This window comes from Antechinus flavipes, chromosome 1, assembly GCF_016432865.1.
Source record: "Antechinus flavipes isolate AdamAnt ecotype Samford, QLD, Australia chromosome 1, AdamAnt_v2, whole genome shotgun sequence".
NCBI classification, from domain to species: Eukaryota; Metazoa; Chordata; class Mammalia; order Dasyuromorphia; family Dasyuridae; genus Antechinus; species Antechinus flavipes.
The window spans coordinates 207438372-207459815 of NC_067398.1; the positions used below are offsets into that span (position 1 = coordinate 207438372).

The 21444-nt window shown below is 34.9% G+C and overlaps 1 protein-coding gene across 3 annotated transcripts in view; it reads left to right on the plus strand.

Annotated features, from left to right (window-relative positions):
• The first annotated feature begins 608 nt into the window (after positions 1-608).
• Positions 609-21444, plus strand: part of CDC42SE2 (CDC42 small effector 2) — a 113808-nt gene continuing 92972 nt past the window's right edge. For 2 of the 3 annotated variants that reach the window (XM_051995349.1, XM_051995331.1), the window contains exon 1: positions 609-1514. The gene's annotated coding sequence lies outside the window, so the exon portion shown is untranslated. Of the gene's footprint in view, positions 1515-11024; positions 11243-21444 lie in introns of all 3 variants that reach the window. The other variant, XM_051995339.1, reaches the window with a different exon arrangement.

Sequence of the window (21444 nt, forward strand, 5' to 3'; positions counted from 1 at the left end):
ACTGAAAAATGTTATTTTTCACTTCCTCTCATTCTTTTTATTTTGAGTCTTCTAGTACAAAATGATTAACATGTAAATATGTTAATGACTGCATGTGTTTAACCTATATTGATTACTTAGCAACTAAGGGATACCAGTTCTTGGTAGATAGTAGGTGCACTTAATAGAAGTTTGTTGACTTAACAAACCTTTATGCATATCCTCCACTGAATGTAAACTTCTTAGTTTCATTTTTCTTTCTTAATCCCTTAGAACTTGCATAGTAGTCACTAACTAAATGCTTTTTTAATGATCTGTGAAATGAGAGGGCTGAAGAAAGCAACATGTACAATGAAAGGAAGCACTAGCTATGAAGTCAGTGTACCTAAGCTCGACTGGCTAGATGTGCAACTGATTACGTTTAAAAGAAATCTTAAAATGTAACCTTTAGAAAAGGAGGTGGCCAGGTTGCACTGCAGGCTGCCCAAATCTGAACTCGGACTCGCTCTAACCTGCTGAGCTGTGGAAATCCCCCCACTCCACCCTGCAGCCCTACTTCCAGCTCTTCGACTGAGCGCCAGAGGGTGCACTAGGGCCCGGCCGGCCTTTTCGGTTTCCTCTCCCAGGAGTGGTCAGGAGTGTGGCGGCTGTTTGAAAGTGCGGCAAAAGCACAACCGGAGGCCGCCGAGAGTCGTAAGCCTGGTTGACGGGCGGCCACCAAGGCTAGCAGAATTCAGGACGTCCTTCTCGCCTCTGACCCTCCCAGGTATCTCACCTGGTCAGTGAGCCTACAGGCCAGGTCTGGAGCCTATTTCGAGTAGTCCCTGCAGGCTCAGAAATAAGCAGAGTCGGGGGCTCTCTATTACTTCCCTCTAAGCCGACACAACCACAGCCTTAGCGAGTCGCCATATTCACCTCCTTTCCAACTTGCTTCGTTAAAGTCCCATTCCCCTCCCCCTTTTACGAATTTCCCTTTTCCCATTTGCGGTCTTTCCTCCCTTTCAGCATTTTAGTAAGAGAGAGAGAGGAGAGAGAGGAGTGAGAAGGAGAAGCCAGAGAGGTACATTGCAGCAGCATTTGCCATCTCGGCACGCTCCGTAAGGAGACTGAGAAAGCAAAAAGAGAACCCGGCAGCTCCGCCCGGGGAACCCGGAGTCCGGCGTAAAGGGGCGCGGAGGAGGGTGTAGGAGGTGCCTAGCTGGGGTTGGGGTACAGCGGCGGGGGCAGCGCGCGCAGCAGCAATAGCTTTGGCGGCGGCAGCAGCGGCAGCAGCAGCAGCATTAGCATTATTCCGGGTTCCTCCTTCTGGGGAAGAGATCATCTATTATCACCATTCTCTACCAGAGCCCTAGGGAGGGGACTGCGGAAGGGAGGAGACTAGGAAGGGGAGTGGGGGGGAATTTGGAGCGAGGGGGCAGTGCTGAGAACATAGAAGAAACACCAGAGAAGCAGCAGCGGCAACAGCGGCAGCTAACCGGGGGAGAAAGGGAAGAAAGAAGGAGATCAGACAAAGGAGAATACCCGCTATAAAACTGGTAAGTGCATGAAGGAAACACGGCGGCGGGAGAGGGGGAGAAGCAGGGAGCTGTGTCCTAGCGGTGTGCGGCTTGGTCTCATCTACTCCCACATTTCCACCTCCACTTCTCTTAGTTTCACAATTTGATCTGCCCTCTCCACCCCCACCCCCCTCTTTTTTACGAGTTAGTTGGGAGAGGTCACTTCCCAGAAAGCCTAGCCTCTAGCTCTAGTTCCTGCTGCAGTAACTACTCGTCCCTAGGCTTCTCGCACATCCCCAGCTGCAAGGAGACATAGCAACAGGGGGACTGGAAGGGAGCTGGGCTAGTTACCTCTTCCTCCTGCTCCACCCTCACCCCCAATAAGACAGAAACAGACATACCACCCCCAACAACGAAACCAAGTCCAAATTAGGATTCTTGTTATTGCTTCTCTGTGGTTCCTGTCTGATGTTCAGACACCGCCACTGTAGTCTTCACCTCTAACACCATGACGATCCAGACTAGCGCCCTGCTAAAGGGAGATGGAGACTGAAAGCTCCATTTTCATTTCTGAGCACATTTTTCTATTCATTTTAGTGGTTGATTCCTTTCTTCAGACTCTCTGGCTGTTAATTTAAATGATTAGTTTAAAATACATTAACGCTTCTATGCAGAACTAGAGATGATTCAAACTGACAAGACATTGAATGAAAATTAAGACAAAAATTCCCTTAACTTTTCAGGTGTTTGAAAGTCAGCTTCACTAGCAATGTAAATGTGGAATCAGAGACTAATCAGATTTCCCATTCCAGTAGATTAAAGAGGGTATCTTGAGCCCTGCAAACCGAAATTAGCAGAAGGGCATCAATTTTTAGATTTTATTTTTGTGGGAGACATTATGGTGTCTTTTATGGGAATTGGATGTTAGCTGAGAAGCAGAGGCTACTCCAACCTTCCCCAGATGTCCAGAATCATGATGGAATTAATATTTGAACAACTGGGTTATTTCTCATAGGTACTCAACGGGAAGCTTTTTTTTTTTTTTTTCTCATCTGAAGTATAAATGGATTCTTGTTCCTTTTTATCCTGTCTGCAGTGTATACGAAAATATTTTTTAAATTACTCATAAATTGCAGTGGATGAAGCATTGTGATCCTAAACAGTCATCATTTTAGAGCAGTTAGAAGTAAATATGTTTGTAAAAGTGACTGTACTATTCAGCAACTTTTTTTTGTAGATGGAAATGAAATAAGTACACACTGTGAAGGAGCATAAACTCTAACAGGTTGTCTATTAAAAGTGCCTATTGAATTCAAGGACAAATGGATGCTGCTTTAGTTATGTTTTCCTGGGCTTGGGTGTGGTAACTACTCTATAAGGTAGCAGTGATAGCTGAAAAGAACCAAGAGTGCTGACTTCACATGTATGAAACATTCTGTTTTATTTTTAGCTGTTACTTTAATAAGCACTTACCTTGGGGAAGTGTTAAGTGTGAAATGGAATTTATAAGTGAAACTCAAATGTTCACCATCAAACCTTTTATAAAGGAAACCAAAGAGGCAAAAGCCTAAGCCTATTTGAATTAAAATGAATTATGCATATTACTCTATGCTCTATCCTCAGACAGCTCTCTCCCCCCCCCCCCCCCCCAAGACACACTGCCTCCTTTTCCTCTCCCACCACAGACAGGAAAAACTTGGTATTTGGTGCTGAATATATGACTGTTTGGTGTTGCACCCAGAATGAATGAAAACCTAGATGTAGACAAATGGCTGAATTTTAAAAATGATTCTCAGCTTTAGGTCAAGTTAAGGCGAATGGACAAGAATATTTTATATGTTGGGCATCCTGTTGAGTCTTGGTAATATAAAGAAAGGCAAAAAATAGTCCTTATCCTCAAGAAGCTCAAATTCTAATAAGACAGATAACCTGCAAAAACTGTATAAGAATTAGATACATACAGGACAAAATGGAGTTAATCTCTAAGAGAAAATACTAGTATTTTTGGAAAAAAAAAAAAAAGCCTAAGGAAGGCCTCTTGAAAAAGTTGGCATTTGAGTTAAGACTTGAAGGAAGCCAGGAAAGACAGTAGGCAGAAGCTGAGAAGGGAGAATGTTCTAGGAATAGAGGAAAGCCAGAAAAAATGCATGGAGTCAAGAGATGGAATGTCATGTGTGAAGAACCACAAGGAAGCCAGTATTACTGATATGTGGATGCAGTCAAGTGCAACAGTAACGTCTAGTATTTCTTAATTACAGAGGGGCATATAACTATGCATTTGAGAGTAAAAGAAAGTTTTTTAAAATTATCTTTGAAAGTGGGAAATAAGGGGCAGGTAGGTGGCAAAGTGGATAGAGCACCAGCCCTGAAGTCAGGGGAACCTGAGTTCAAATCTGGCCTTCGACAGGTAACATTTCCTGGCTGTGTGACTCTGGGCAAGCCACTTAACCCCAATTGCCTCATCAAAAAAAGAAAAAAAAGTGGGAAATAACTACAAACATCAGTACTATTATAAATGAAATACTTTTTTATGAAGCAAAAGTTAAGGTGAGTTTGTAAAAATCTTATCTTAGTTAAAATTATACTTTTTATCCAAAGTTAATTTTATGTGGCAAAACTATGTACCACTTTTTTCCCCTTTTGTTATATTTGATTCACATATATTAAAACTCTTGAAGCTTTACCTAAATAGGGAAAGATTCTAGATTTTGATTTGGTAGGAATAACATCATAGTTTAAAGTTTATATGTATCTTATTGGATTTTCTCTACAATGGGTGATAGATGCTATTATCCCATTTTACAGGTGAGGAAACTGAGATTGAGAGGTAAGTGACTTGAGGCAGTATTGGAACTAGGATATTCTTGTTCTAACCTGATTTCAACTCTATATTGCAATACCTAGATACCTCTAAAGAAGTGAAAAGAAACACATTTTGAGATCTTTTATTCCAATCCCCTGATTTTACTGAAAAGAAAAGTGGGACCCAGAGAACTTTATGACTTGCCTAAAGTTACATACTAGGAGGTGGTAGATCTTGGACTAGAATAGAGTTCTCCTAATTTCCTGTGTGTTCTACATATATGATAAAATCTGTGTGGTACAGACTGCATATACATTTAGAGAAGTCATATAAAGTTAAGGTAGAATGGATTTGGAATCAGAGCATATATGTTCAAGATTTGGCTTTAGTAGTTGCTTATCTGTACTAGTTAGGTAAAGGGACTGATGAAAAGAATAAATGTAGCACCTACTATGTGCCTACTACTCTCCTAAGTACTTCTTATCTCATTTGAACATTAACTTCCTTAGATCTCAGTTTCTTCATCTATAAAATAGGGATGATAGCTACCACATAGGGTTGTAGTGAGGATCAAATGATATTATATTATTCCCATCAAGTCTAGGTACAATCTCTCCCCACTTGGGAAAGAATCGGGAGTTTTAATATACATGAACTATATATGTCTTTGAGCTCAAACTTTATGATTCTTCCCTGTGGGTCCTTCTAGCTCCAAGTTGTGATGATTCTGTATCTAAATCCAACGATGTTAAAATTATAGCTGTATGTTACATTTAAAAGTATACTTGAATGATTTATATATGAATAAATTACATTGGGGGGGAACTCATAAGTATATATAGACATATTTTGGTGCCTCCTTTTTTTTTTTTTTTTTTTTGGTCCTGACCTGTGATTTCATCTATATAGGAAACACTGGTGGGGCAACTTTTTTTTTTCACTCTTAAAGATAGGTAGCTTCTCTGTAATTGAAATCTTAGAGGGTGTTTAAATAATTTGACTGTGTCAGAGGTACTATATAAACCCAGGGTTTCCTGACTCTAAGGCTGGGTGCATCTCATCCCATTACTTCTTTAATATTTCCATGTATAAATTTAAAAATATTTCTTTATATTTTGTGATGAAGAGGAATAGCTAGTATTTTCAATTTGCCTTTGAGAAAGAAGTGAGAAGCTAATTGATATATGTTTAATCAAGAGTCTCTTGATTTTAGCCTTATTTCTAATTTTGTAAACACAGTAGTATTTTCTATTTACAAAAATTCTTCCAAGTGAAACAGTAGATTCCTTTGCTCTATTTAACCAATATGGAATACCTTTGAAAGAAATTATTCTAACTTTTTATTTGCCTATTACAAATTAATTTTGAATAGTGCTGAAAATGTAAGAGTCGTTAGGGATAATTTGCTATCCATAGCTAGACCTTATTGCCAGTATTATAAGTACTCACTATAAGAATGGTTTAAAATAAAGATAGAAAATATCTATCTATCTATCTATAAATATAGAAGATGTGTTTGTCATTGTATTGACTGATCCTTGACAGAAGACTATATTGTCTATTTTATTGTGCTCCAATTATGTAAAATTTCCATTTATTAGCTGGTATTTTTAGGAGCCTGATGATATCTGTACACTATCCCTTCAATCATCATCTCTAGAAGGTTAGATTTATATTCTATTACTTCCTAAAAAGTAGCATTTTTTTGCCTTACTCAAAATAATATACTTAGTGACAAAGTCAGGACTATATCCCAATTCCTTTAACTACAAAACCCTTGTTTTGGTTTGGTCCCATGTGACCACCTTTAGAAATTATTCACATAAAACTAGAACTTTAATACAATAGAGAACTTAAAAACATTACTTTTCAAAAGGCTAGAATTGAATTGAAACATTGAGATTTGAGTAAAGAAGTTATTTAGTAAACAAAATTTATATGAAACATTGGAAAAGGCTAAATAGTAAGTGATTATAGTCTAATGGAAGTGAGTGGAGAGATAACTAAACCTTCCCAATCCCATTTTCTCCTAAGGTTACAGATGGAATTAAGTAGCATATTAAAATAGAAACTGGATGTGATTTAGTTTTGTCTTGTTGGCTTTAAGGAAAAAAAAAGCAAAAAAGGAAGGAAAAAGGAATATAATCAAGGAGAGGTGAGAAAGAAGGGGGGCAAACTCATCTTTTTACATAATTGAAATGTACAAGAAAGGTATACAAACATGGAAGAAGATTCTGCCCTCTTTTTCGTCTTCCAGTTTTATGTCCTTAGGATCATCTTGGACTTGTTACTCTCTCATATACCATATAGCCACACAGTAATAAATTATGTGAATTCTAATTTCAAATTATTTCTCTTAATTGATTCTTTCTCTCTACTCACACAGTCACCACTGTAGGCCTTAGATTATTGAAAAAGCCTTCTAATTGGTCTTTCCACTCATGTTTCTCTCTAGCCAACTTTTTTTATACCATCTTCACAAAAAATAATTTCCTTAAGCACATATCTAAGCATGTGGTTTCCCTATTCAGTCAGCTCCCTATTACTTATAGTATAGTATATTTACTTATGGTAAAATCCTTTGTTTAGATTTTAAATACTTTTCACAAGTCTGGCCCCTGTCCATTTTTCACCTCTCATCAATCCTCCTCCACTCCCATGATACAATAAAGTGTCTTCCAATTAATTCTTACACAATCCTTCTTTCAAGATGTACCACATTTTACATGAAACCTTTCTGCTCCTCTAAATTCTAATATTCTCTCTATTTTCTAAATTAATTCTTTCTTTTTATTTACTTTATTATTATTCAGTATATATTTGTCTCCTTCATTAGAATTTTAGGAACATGTGAATTTCATTCATTGTATTTATATCTCCAGTTTCTACCAGAGTTGCTGGTACATAGGAGGGCTTAATAAATTCTTGCTGATTGAGTGTTAGAATCATAATTATGAATGTAAATAGGATGAACTTACCCATAAAATGGAAGATGATACAAAAAAAAATTGAAAACAGACTGCAACCATATGTTGTTTACTTAAAACCCACAATCACACAGTTAAAAATGAGATAAAGGTGAATTCATTGTGTTTCAGTCAAACTTTAAAAAGCATAATTTTTATGATTTTAAGTGGTGTGACAGTAAAAGTAAAGAGTTAAAAAAGTTAACTAGAGAAACTATATTGTGCTTAAAAGTATCATAAATAATGAAATGATGTCACTAAAGATATTTACATGAAGGAAAACAATCTAAATAAATAGGGGGAAATTATTTTTTAATTATAGTGAGAAATGTCTAAAAGTATCAATGTATCCTTTTCAGACTTAGGAAAATCTAATGAAAAAATTAGAGAAGAAAAAGGATAAGCATCATAACAGGACTTTTGAATAGTTATTCAAATTAAAAAATATACATATTTCTCAGCTATACATGGTACCTCTAAAAAAATTCCTCTGTTGTGAAGCGTAACCTGATTAATGTATGCTGAAAAACAAAAGTATGAATCACATTCTTTACTGACCACAAAATAATAAAAGTATAATAGGGCAGCAGGAGTGTGGCATAGGGTAGTCCTAGTTAAAGATCTGACCCATTTTCTAGTGGAATGGTTCTTAGTAAGTCATTTAACCTCTTTCAACTTTAGTTTTCTCATCTACAGAATGAAGGGATTGCACCCAATATTCTTTTAAGTTCCCTTCTAGCTCTTAATTTATGCTAATTATTGAAAGATCTGTGAAGAAAGAAGTCAGATGTAGAGACTGAATTATTTATTTCTAAAAATCAGTAGGTCAAAAATAAACATAAAAATAATAGATAATTTAATTAAACAAAATGATGAGATGTCATATTAATAATAGGAGTTAGCATTTATGTAGCTCTTTAAGGTTTGCAAAGCATTTTAATTATGTTAATTCCTCTGATTCTAACAATCATCCTGTTGTGCTGTTATAATCCCCATTTTACAAATAAGGAAACTGAGATAGGTTAAGTAACTTGCTCAGGGTCACAAACTAATGTGACAGATGCTTATCTAAAAGAATATTTGAATTCAGGTCTATTTGATTCCAAATACTGTGTTTTAGTCATTGTACCACATTACTTCCTTTGCAAAAAAATTTTTTGGACTTGGCCAAAGCAGTTCTTAGGGGAAAATTTTAGTCAGCGGCGGTGGCAAGCAATATATTAGTTATACATGTGAAGTCGTACAAAGCATGATTCCTTATTAGCCAAATTACAAATAATAATAATAATAATGATAGTATAATAATTCCCCCCGCTCCCCCCAAAAAAAGCAAGAAATAAAGAAAGTGGGAAAAAAGTATGTTTCAGTATGCATTCATTTGATCAATTTGTTCTCTCTGGAGATGGATAGCATTTTTCATCATGAGCCCATTGGAATTGTCTTGAATGATTGTCTGATCAGAGTAACTAAGTCTTTCATAGTTAATCATTATTACAATATTGGTATTGTGTATGATGATCTACTGATTTTATTTACTTCACTCTGCATCAGATTATATACATCTTCCTAGATTTCTTGGAAACCATTCTGCGCATCATTTCTTATAGCGCAATAGTATTCTATCACAATCATATACCACAATTTATCAAGCTCTTCCCCATTGCTAGTTAATCGCTCAATTTTTAATTCTTTGCTACCACAAAAAGAACTGCTATAAACATTTTTGTACACATAGGTCCTTTTTTCTTTCCCAAGTAAGTTTCTAATACCTAATGACCATGGTTGACATGTCAAAGACAGTTCTTGAACTTTCTGAGTCTTGTTATAGCCCTCCATCATTATCACTGGCATGAGATTGTAGTATGAGAAAAATTTCATAGTAATCTGTAAAAGGATAGGGAACCAGTACTAGAACACTTGAGAAGCCCTTCAGAACAACCTAGCACATGGATCAGCATATTTATAAGTATTGATTTAAAAGACAAACTGATGCTAAAGTTGATGAACCAATGAACAATTAAAAACCATTGGGATTTAGTACTGTAAGGTGGATAAGGAAGACTTGTGAAACACATTAATTTGCTTGAATTTAAACCAAAGCACAGCTGAAATAGTACTGGATTCAAAGGCAATGAGGCTGGTTTAAAATCCTGGCCCTGTTGCATTTGCAGAATGAAGAGACTGGACTAGTTATCCCCTAAGGTTCTTATACATCAGTTTGGGATCAAACTAAAATATCAATTCATATTTTGAAAACTGAACTGCATTAAAAGTGTTTTTAGTCCATATCCCTTGCTTTAATGGGTTTATCAGAAATGCACTTAACCTATATTGTTTTTTAAATTATCTATTTCTGGCCCAAGTCGATATGGAAGGTTTCCCCTTATCCCTCTCCTTCTATCTTGTAAGTTTTGAGGGTAGACTACCTTTCCCAACATGGTTTCATAGATTGAGAGTTACATTGGATTACCTCAGAGATCTAATGCCCTCTCCCAAAATAATTACAATAAGAGAATAAGAATAATAATAAGCTTGTATATCTATCATTGGGTAGAAATGTTATTAAATATTCTTTTATATGAAATATAGCTATCTCAGGTCAGAATTATTGGATACAAATTCAATGTATCTATAGTATGGGGATTTACATTATATAGGATTCTTGGACTAACTTCTTTCAAAGCATAGCTCAAGTAATTTTTCATTTAGAGTCATTCTTGACTTCTCCAGTTGTTAGTGTCATGTCTGTCTCTTGTCCTACTGTTTTGCATTGCTTCTGTCTATGATGCCTTTACTTTTCACTGAATATGTTACATCCTTTCAGTAAAATTCTAAGCTCTCTGAAAGTTGTTTTCATCTCATTTTTCTTTTTTGTATTCTTAGCACCTAATTCAGTGTCATGAGTGAAAATGCTAAACAACAACTATATTGTGTTTGGGATATAAGTGACTCAATAGAGTGCTGGGCCTGGAACCAGGAAAACTCCTCCTTAGTTCAAATTTGGCCTCAGACACTGTGGGACTCTGGGCAAGTCACTTAGCCCTGTTTGCCTCTGTTTCCTTATGTAAAATGAACTTGAGAAGGAAATGGCAAACTATAATGTTTGGGCTAATTCTCTGGAGGGCCTCAGGAGCAGTCAGAGTCAGTAGTAGTCAAAGTCCTTGGTCTTTAGGAGGATAAGTAAAGGAGGCAGGCAGCTGCCAAGCGGCTCGTCTAAGATGGATCCTGGACTCTGGAGTCTGGAGCCTGAAGTCTTCCCTCCTGAGCAGCTATGGCAGAGACCCTGACCCTCTCACCTCACCACAACACATCAGCAGGCACTAATTGTGAGGAGAGCCATCACATCACCATATCATCTAAATATATGTTTATAGAACTATTTAGTAGGTACTTAGCCTTAAGTTCTCTGCTGTTCTGGATTCAAGTACACCTTTTCAGAGTTCCAGCTCTCTACAGCAAATCATTCTAGCTAGTATCTGCCAAGAAAACCCCCAAAGGGGTCACAATAAGTCAGATATAACCAAAAAAACAACTAAACAATAACCGGCATAATAAAAAGGGTGTTGATTGAATGAAAAATCAGAATAGAATTAAACATAGAATTGATTATAGGAGATAATAGTCTATTTATTGTCTTCTCGTTTCAAATTCCCGTTTTCATTCCCAATTTCAGTATACCTTCTATAGATGCCTTTTCCTAAAGCACGGTTTGTCCATGTCATACTCCATGGTGCAGTGCTCTTTCAATCATACCATTTTGCCTTTTTTCTATACCCATAGGGAAAAAACTATAAAATTATGTTCTGTTGCACAATGGGCCAGAAAGGAGAGAAACCTTAGTCGGAAGAAGCAAGGGGAGAAATCTCTAGGACCAATGGAAGAATAGAAAGAAGGTGTGAGGAGCTACCTGAGACTTACAAGTGTTGCCTAGGGGTTATTTCAGCAAAAGTTCTTGATCAACACAAGTGGCAACTCCACTGACAACTGGTAGAAAAAAGGTGAGATGCATTTCTGGCTTTCCAATTTGGAACTCTGAAGGAGTTTCCCCACCATAATTTAGGGTTATTGGTGTGTGTGTGTGTGTGTGTGTGTGTGTGTGTGTGTGTGTGTATGTGTGTGTGTGTAGTATATATAGTAACATACTTAATGTATGGGTAGTTTGGTTCTAAACTTAAGGTATAGTTTTTTGATTGCTATAGATATAAACACCATTTCTTTATGATTTATAGATAAAGTTCTTTCTGATTTAAAAACAGTTGGTTTAAAATTACACTTTTAAAATTTAGAGATTATTGGCAATTTTTTTTTTTTGCTTTTAAATTTAGAAACCCTTGAATTTACATTTTTTGTTAATGTTTTCTCTCTTTTCTGACTTTCCAATGACATCTTGCTCTCTGTCCTGTAATAGTATTCTCTCATAGCAAATAAATATAGTCAAGCAAAACATTAGCACATTTCGGTGTCCGAAAATGCATGCCCTATCTATGACTTACCATGTCACTGCCCAGAAGGCATTGCATTAATTAGATTTTTTAAGTCTATGAAGGTATTTTAAAATGTTAAATATTTAAGCATTTTAACATGTTTAGAACATTATTTTAATCAAATTAAACTTCTGACATATAGAAATTCTCTGGAAATTTAACATTTTAGTTGATGAGATATTGCATTGAAAGCTAAGAAAACCCAAGTTATTTGGTATTGAAAGAGAAACCAAAATAAGTGTCAATAAAAATCATTTCCTGAAATGCCCTCATTTCCTGTTGGTTGATAGACATTCTTTTAACTAAGATAGTTGACTTTTAAGTATACTAGAATATATTGAGTGAAAATAGATATATGTGTATGTGTGTATTTACATGTATATATGTTATGTGTATTTATAGTGATCCTCCCTATACTTTGTTTAAATTTTTGTCCATTCCATAAATCTGAAAAGTAATTTTTCCCCTAACATTTCATCTTTGAGATTATCTTTGTATATGTTATATACAATATTATCTCACTGATTGGATCTCTTATTCATTCTTAAGCATTCTTTAGTGTTATTGGCTTGTTAATATACAAAAAAGATTTTTATGATTATTAGTTTTACTGATGATGAGCTGGGAAACAAAATTTCATTGAAATAAAAAAAAGTATCAAAACTGTCTAATATTGAAATAGAGAAAGATCAATATCAAAAAAAAAATCTTTCCTGTAATGGCCTTACATTTAAGGTTATGATAGTTAGGTTTGTGTCTTCTTAGATTTGTTTCTTTTGTATTGATTTTTATTTCTTTTCTCTATGAAGTCAGCATTTCCCCCTTATTATTACTTTTGTTTATATTACTTCTTTCCCATGGGCTTTCCTCCTCCATTTCCCTTTCTTCTATTCTCATTTTGTCTGTCTTATCACCTGTGAATTGTTATTATTAATTTCCAATTAAAAATTTTAAGTCTTTTTTGGCTTTTCTCTTTGCCCATTCATTTAATAAGTGGTTCAGAAATCTTCTTTTTTTCTTAACTATCTCTTCTAAGTAACATTCATTTTGTCACTTGCTTTTCTAAGTTGTTTTCATTTGTGGTGGTGATGTTCTTATTTTCCTTCCTTTGTATTTTATTCTCTGATTCATGGTCTATACCTTTATATGTTCCTCTTTTTTTTTTTTTTTTTCTGTCTCATAAGGGTAGAACTTTTGAAGTGCCATCTTCACATTTAGAAATATAAATTCACGAAGGAAGCAGCTTTGCATCCTGTTGGTCACACTGATTCTCAAGTCATAAGACCATGGCCAACATCTTGCCTTTTTCATTACTGAGGTCAGGTTATTCTATCATTCTGTCGCTGATTCTATGTGCACCCTATTATTCTAGGGTGTTGATTACTTTCTCTTGAAATGGATTGTAGCCATAGAAGATATATATGCCTTTCTCTAATAAAATGGTCTCCAAGTGGCAAATTCTCACCACATGAAATCCATAAAAAGTTCTTGGTATCTTTCCATTTACACATAACTTTTTCTTTCATGGTAATGATCCTCTTCCATTCTAGTTTCTCCACATCATTGCTTTTATCTTATTCTTCCACAGCCCCTTCTGTTGGTGAGAGACTTAAATACATTTTCTTTTTATTGTTCACGTCTCTCTTTCTCAACATGAAAGAATGCTTAAGTAGAAACATAATGTTTCTACTTTGTCATTTCTTGTTAATTTATACTTATTTAGCTATGTTATATTTCTGTTATGTTATATTAGGAAGTAAAGTCAAAAATTTCTTTAAAAAAAGCCAAAATGCTTCTCTTGTTCAAATTTCCTTTTTTCATACAAATCCAGTTTGCTGTGTATGTTATTTTGAGTTGTAGCTTGAATTTTTTTCTAATATACTATTTTTTTTCCTCTGACTTTTCTTTACTGTATCAGGCTACTTGCAAAAGTTACTTATCATTGAAATTGTGAAATTTAACTACTACGTGTTTTAGAGTTTAAAAAAATATTCATCTTTCAAGTGATAACAGAAATTCTGTATTTTTTTTGTATTATTATTTTCAATATGGTATTTAGTTGGGTTTTGTTTTGTTTTGTTTTTTTTTGGTTAGGTTTGTCTTTGATGCTTAAATTATCTCTATTTCATGTCTTTAAGATCAGTTACTTCAGTTATATAGAATTCATGTTATTTCAATGTTGTTGTTTTTTGTTTCTCATCTGCAAATCTTTCCACTTCTGTATTTTATGTTTCAAATCTTGCATTTTTTTTTTCCTGTCTGAACCTTTTCTTAAGAAAGAATGTTCCTTGTGTCTTCTAAGTGCCACTCTCTGTTGCGGATTTTTTATTTCAGTTTTGTTTTGAGAATTTTTAGTTTTCTACCTCATTTCACTCTTGAGTATTTCTTATAATGGTTCTTTTTTTATTTTGAATCATTATATAGTTTCTTGCTGTTGACCCATAATTCCATGAGTGTCTGCAGAATTTTATTTTTTATCAGGAAATTTTGTTTCATTTTTCTTCAGTATAACTCTTCAGAGTCTTGCCTCCCCCCCCCCCCCCTTTATTTTTCTATTCATTCTTCCTTTTGTCTTTGTGATCTCTGTTGATTTATCACTTGTGAACAAAGTTTTTACATAGGCTTTCTGCCCTTTCAGACTTTCTGTTGTCATTCTAGTCACTTGAATAATATACAGATCCCTGAAACTAGGATAGTCACTGTTTACTTCAGTTTCCTCCTCTGTGAAATGGGGATAATAATGGTACCCTTCTCCCAGCATTGTTGTGAGGATCAAATGAGATGATAAGTTTAAATTGCTTAGCATAGTGCCTAACACCCAGAAAGCTCTATTTAAATGTTAGTTGTTGTCATTATTATTGTCAATTAGTATTCTCAGCCTCCTCTTTTTCGGCATTTAGGGAGAGATGATTGGCCTCTTCTGGGTTTCTAATCTACTTTCCTTCAGGCAGGAAGCTCTTCTGGCGTGGGCTCTGTTCTGCTTGCATCTTCAGTTCCCTTTCCTTTCAAAGGCTTCTCTCTTTACTTTGTATGACTGGATAGAATTAGTGTCTTGGTTTTTGTGGTATTTGGTATGGGGGCAGGAGGAATGTTTCATACTGTCATTGCCTTGGGAAGACTAGGAAAGGCTCATTACAGCTTCACACTGAGCTCAAGCCTGGGATGTTATTGTACTTGCTGTACCGAGCCTGGGAAATGGATTCGGGAGTTGAGTTAGTTGAAATGTTAAATATTGAAATTCATTAGTGTTAGATCAGGAGATTTTTTTTTTTTAATCTTATGCAGAGCTTGTGCCACAATACAGAATTCTAATGACAATGACTGTACTATCCCATTAAAAAAAAGACAGGGACAGCCCTGAAGTGTTTATATCTTCTTTCTACTCTTAATGTCCAGTTTGTGCTACCCACATAAGTGTTAATGTAAAAAGAGAGTACTGCCATATATTAATACTGTGATAAATTCATGTAACTCAAGCGACTGTCAAGATGGTGGAGTAATTTTGTTTTAGTAGTTTTTGTTTAGTTTTCACTGCCACAATCTTAAAGAAGTGATTGTGGCTCAAATACAGTGTAGAGTAACTAAAGCTGAATCTACAAGATAAGAAGACAACAAATTTACAATTTTGGATAACTGGAAGAATGATAGTGTCCTTGACAATATTAGGAAAGTTCAAAAGAAAAAAAGGTTTTGGGAAAAAGATGAGTTCTATTTGGGATGTTATAATTCTCAAATGTTTCTAGGTCATCAAGTTTGAAGTGTTTAGTAAATAAGCTGTTGGTGATGTAATACTCTTCCAAAAGAACTCATCTTTCCTCCAATCCCTCCTCTCCACTGAACTTTCCAATTCTGGGAAAGATATCACTATTCTTATAGTTCCCAGATTATAAAATTGAGAAATAAATAGGGGAAAAAAAGAAGTGTAATCATTGCCTTTATATAGTCTTTTCTTTGGCTAAGAAAAGGAGGAGATAAAGTATAGCATGATAGCCTGAGGAGATTTAGGGATGTAATGAATTATTTTTTAGAGTGGAGAAATACTTACATTTGAAAGCAGTAAGAAAGAAAGTAGTAGAAAGGGAGAAGTTGAATTCAGAGAGAGCAAGAGTGTACAATTAAGAGCTATTCTACTGAATAAGTTGGGAGAGTATTGAATTAGGAGCACACATGGGAATATTGTCTTTATCAAAAAGAGAAGGACCACTTTATTGTCCAGGCCTGGAAGAAAAAGGACAGTAAAGAATGTTGTTAAAGCGACTTGAGATAAAGAACAAAGAAGGGGTTCGTGGTAAATGCCTCAGTTTATTCAGTAAAGTGGGAGACAAGGCCTTTAACTGAAATTGTGAGTGAAGAGGAAAGCATAGGAATATAGAAGAGAAGGTTTAGAATAGCTTTTGTGGGAAGTAGGATAGATAACCAATTAAGAGGATTGAAAGAATTGCCCTAATGCAGTAAAGAACCAAGTAATCTTACATCTTGTAACTGGTTCACAGATGAATACTATATTTAAATATCCACCTTTAATCTGTATCCTGAGCTCCACTCCTAAATTAACAAAGTCTTTTGGACATTTCTAACTATATCTCCCTTAGGCAGTTCAAATTTAATATTTGCAAAACAGAACTTACCATCTTTTATCCAAGACCCATACTACTTTTAAACTTTCCAATTATTATCAAGCATACTAGCATCTTTCAAGAGCACTTGTATTTCCAATCTTAGTGTCATCTTCAATAATCTCAGTTTCTTTCATCCCATGTATTTGATCATTTGCCCTATCTGATAATTTCTATATCAAGAGCTTTTCCATATATTACCTTCTCTCTACCACATAACTGTTATCCTAGTCACATTTTGCTTAGACAGTTCAGTAGCTTTCCACTTGACTTCAGTCCCTTAAATCTCTTCCTCTCTTCAGTCTGTCCTCATACTGCCAAACTGGTCTACTCAGTAAATTCTAGTAAATACAGATTTCTTTGTTTACTTTGTAAAATTCTTCATAACATGGCACTAGCTTACCTTTCCAGCCTTATTACACATTACTCCCTTTCTGCTGGGCAGATGACTAGAGCAGGAACCTAGTGTCAGGAACACATGATTTCAAATCCGGCCTCAGACGCTAGCTGTGTAATGCTGGGAAAGTTACTTAATCCTGTTTGTCTCAATTTCCTCAGTTGTAAAATGAGCTAGAGAAAGAAGTATCTTTTCCAAGAACCCGAAATGGGGTCATGAATAGTTGGACACAACTGAAAAATGATTGAATAACAGCCCCTTCTACATTGTACACAATCAGTCATCAATCAAAAAAACACTTTTAGGTGCATGCTATATAATAGGCACTGGACTAAGAACTGGGTAATAATTAAAAAAAAAAAAAAGGCAAAAAAAAACAGTCCTTTCCTCAGAAGCTTTTGTTCTAATGGAAGTAGTTTATTTGTTCAGTCCTCTCCCAGCTTTATGATCCCATGAACCATAGTATGCCAGTCCCTTCTATCTTCTACTATCTCCCTATGTCCAAGCTCACATTCATTGCTTCCATGACTCTATCCATCACATTCTGCCATCCAGTCTTCTTTTGCCTTTAATCTTTTCCCAAACCAGGGGGTAGTTGTTTTTTTTTTTTTTCCCAGTGATTCTTGTCTTTTTATTATGTGACCAAGATATTTAAGCTTCAAGTATTGAAGTATTTGTCTTTTCAAGGAATAGTCTGAATTAATTTAGTTAATTATTGACTGGTTTGATCTTTCTTCTAAAAAATCTCTAGCACCATAATTCTAAAGTGTTGGTTCTGCAGTACTCTGCTTTCCTTATAGTCTAGCTTTTACAGCTGTACATTACTTTTGGAAGACCCACAACTTTGATTATATGGACCTTTGTCAGCCAGCTGATGTCCTTGCTTTTTAGTATGCTGTCCAGATTTGCTGTAACTTTACTACCAAGGAGCAAGCATCTTTTAATTTCATGGTTGCAGTCACTATCATACACAATGATCTAAGAGCCCAGTGATCTAAAATCTGACATTGCTTCCATTTTTTCTCCCTCTGGTTGCTAGGGAGTGGTAGGACCAGTTATTAAAATCTTAGTTTTTTTAAGAGACAAATTGTCAAGATCTTAGTTTTTTTTTTTAATGCTAAGTTTCAAGCCAGCTTTTTGCCCTCTTCTCTTTACTCTCATCAAGAGGCTCCTTAATTCTTCTTTCTGCTGTCAGAGTGAAATCATTTTTACATCTGAGACTGTTGATATTTCTCCTTGCAACCTTAATTCTGGCTTTTGTTTTGTACAGCCTGGCATTTTACATTATGCACTGTGCATCAGGGTGACAACATGTGGTTTTGTTGTACTCTTTTCCTAATCTTAAACCAATCATTTGTTCCATATTCAGTTCCTCTTCTGTTGCTTCTTCATCCTCATACAGGTTACTCAGGAGACATGCCAGATGATCTAGCATTCCCATCTCTTTGACAACTTGGGTTCCACATAGACATAGGCTTTAGTATAATCAATGAAGCAGATGTAGATGTTGTCCTGGAACTCCTTAGCTTTCTTACAATCTAGGAATGTTGGCAATTTTGTCTCTTTTTTGCCTCTATATGCCTCTGCTCTTCTAGTAATCCTTGCTGAAGCTTAGTTTGTGGAATCTTAGGCATAACCATGTTGGCATGTGAAATAGGTGCAATTATTGGGTGATTTGAACATTCTTTGGCATTGCCCTTCTTTAGGATTGGGATTAAACCCAAAACACTGAACTTTTCCAATCCAATGGCTATTGTAAAGTTTTCCAAATTTACTGACATATTGAGTGCAAAACTTTTAATAGGATCATCTTTTAGGATTTTAAATAACTAGCTGGAATAATATCACCTCCCTCTCCTAAGTGTTAGCAATAATTTTTAAGACACACTTGACTTATTTTCCAGAATGTCTAGCTCTAGATCTGTAAATGCATTGTGGTGGTTATTAGTGGTATGAAGATCTGCTTGTCTAATTCATCTGTATATTCTTGCCACCTTTTCTTATTCTCCTCTACTTTTGTTAAATCCCCATATTTTTGTCTTTTACCATGCCCATTTTTGACATGAAATGTTCCCTTGATAGCTCTAATTTTCTTGAACAGATCTCATCTTTCCTATTCTATTATTTTCTTCTGTTTCTTTACATCACTCACTTAAGAAAATTTTCTCTTAGTTCTCTGGAATTCTGCATTCAATTAGGTATTTCTTTACCTTTTTCCTTTTCCTTTAAGTTTCTTTCTTTCCTTAGTTATTTGTAAAGTCTCATCTGACAGCCATCTTGCTTTCTTGCTCTTTTTCTTTTTCTTTTTTTTAATTTAAATTTTATTTTATTTAATAATAACTTTGTATTGACAGAATCCATGCCAGGATAATTTTTTTACAACATTATCCCTTGCACTCGCTTATGTTTCGTTTTTTTCCCCTCCCTCCCTCCATCCCCCCCCCCAAGATGGCAAGCAGTCCTATATATGTTAAATATGTTGCAGTATATCCTAGATACAATATATATTTGCAGAACCGAACAGTTCTCCTGCTGTACAGGGAGAATTGGATTCAGAAGGTAAAGATAACTCGGGAAGAAAATCAAAAATTTTGCTCTTTTTCTTGGGGTTGTTTTTTGTTGCAGCCTTCTGTACATTATTGAGAATCTCTGTCCATAGTTCTTCAGGTACTCTATCTACCAAATCTAATTCCTGAAATTTATTCATAACTTCTCCTTCTTAGTTATAAGGAATGCTATTTAGGCTGATGATTTTTCCCTACTTTCTTCACTTTAAGCCTTAATTTTGTAATAAGAAGCTCATTATCTAAGCCAAAGTCAGCTGTAGGTCTTATTTAAATCAGCTCCTACTTATAGCTATTAGAACTTTTCCACTTTTGACTGCAAAATATATAATAAATCTGATTTTGATGTTAGCCATTTGATCCACAGTATAGAGTCACCTTTGGACTGTTAGTTACCTTTGGACTATTGTTGAAAAAGAATGTTTGCTATGAGTAGCAAGTCATCTTGAAAAAATTCTACTAGTGAATACCTTGTTTTTGTTATTGATATGGTCATGTATGCCAGACCCTTTTTGTCCAAGAAATTTTTATGTGAGACTAAGTGCATAAATATGTATGCAAATCAAACATTTACTGATAATAAATCATAATTTCACAACTCCCACATTCAGTTACATGACTTCATATGGGGTTGCAACCCACAGTTTAAGAAGCTTTGATGTATACTTATAGCTTTCTTAATATTGAATTAGCCCTGCATTCCTCATATAAATCCTACCTGTTCATAATATATATTACAATACATTACCATAACCTTGCAAGTATTTTATTGAAAAATTTTGCATCATTATTCATTAGGGAAAATTGGTCTTTGCTTCTACTTTTCTTGGTTTAGATATTAAAACCATATTTGTGTGAGAAAAGGAATTTGGTAAGACTCCTATAGCTGTTTTTTTTTTTTTAATAATAGCTTTTTATTTTTCAAAATACACGCAAAAGATAGTTTTCAACGTTCATCTTTGCAAAACCTTATATTCCGTATTTTTCTCTCTTCCTTTCCCCCTCTTCCCCCCACCCTGACAACAGATATTATAATATGGGTTAAACATGTGCAGTTCTTCTAAACATTTCCACATTTATCATCTTTTCAAACAGTTTATATAGTATTTGAATTAATTGTTCATTAAATATTTGATAGAATCTACTTGAAAATCTGTCCTTGAAATTTTATTATCTAAGGAAACTCATTTGAAGCTTCTTTAATTTCTTTTTCTAAGATAGGATTCTATTTAGTTCTATAAATAATTCTATTTCTTCATCAGTTAGTCAGTACAATTTAAATTTTGTAAATATTCATCCATTTCATTTAGATTGTCAATTTTACTAACATATACTTGGGCAGAATAACTTCTCATAATTCCTTTAATTTTAATCTTCATTGGTGATGCTTTCACTGTTTTTCATCATTGATACTGGTAATTTGGTTTTCTTATTACTTTTTCCCCCCATAAAATCAGCTCCTACTTATAGTATTAGCACAGTAGTTTTATAACTTCTAGTTTTATTGTTCTCTTCTTTGATTTTTAGAATTTTTATTTTGTAGATAACTGGGAATTTTAAATTTGTTATTTTTCCGACTTTTTAAAAAAAGTTGAATGGCAATCAATTCATTGATCAGTGCTCGCTCTCTCTCTCTCTCTCTCTCTCTCTCTCTCTCTCTCTCTCTCTCCCCCCTTTCTCTCTTTCTTTTAACTGATGTAAGCATTAAAAGATATAAATGATTCCTAAAGTGCTACTTTGGCTGCATCCACACAACTTTTACTATGTTGTATCATTGTCATTATTTTTATTTTTATTTTTTTTAATTATAACTTTTTATTGACAGAACATATGCATGGGTAATTTTTTTTACAACATTATCCCCTGCACTCACTTCTGTTCCGACTTTTCCCTTCCCTCATTCCACCACCTCCCCTAGATGGCAGACAGTCTTATACATGTTAGGTATGTTATAGTATATCCTATATAGTATATGCAATATATGTGTGCAGAACCTTACAGTTCTCTTGTTGCACAAGAAGAATTGGATTCAGAAGGTAAAAATAACCTGGGAAGAAAAAACAACAAAAATACAAATAGTCCACATTCATATCCTAGTGTTCCTTCTTTGGGTATAGCTGATTCTGTCCATCATTGATC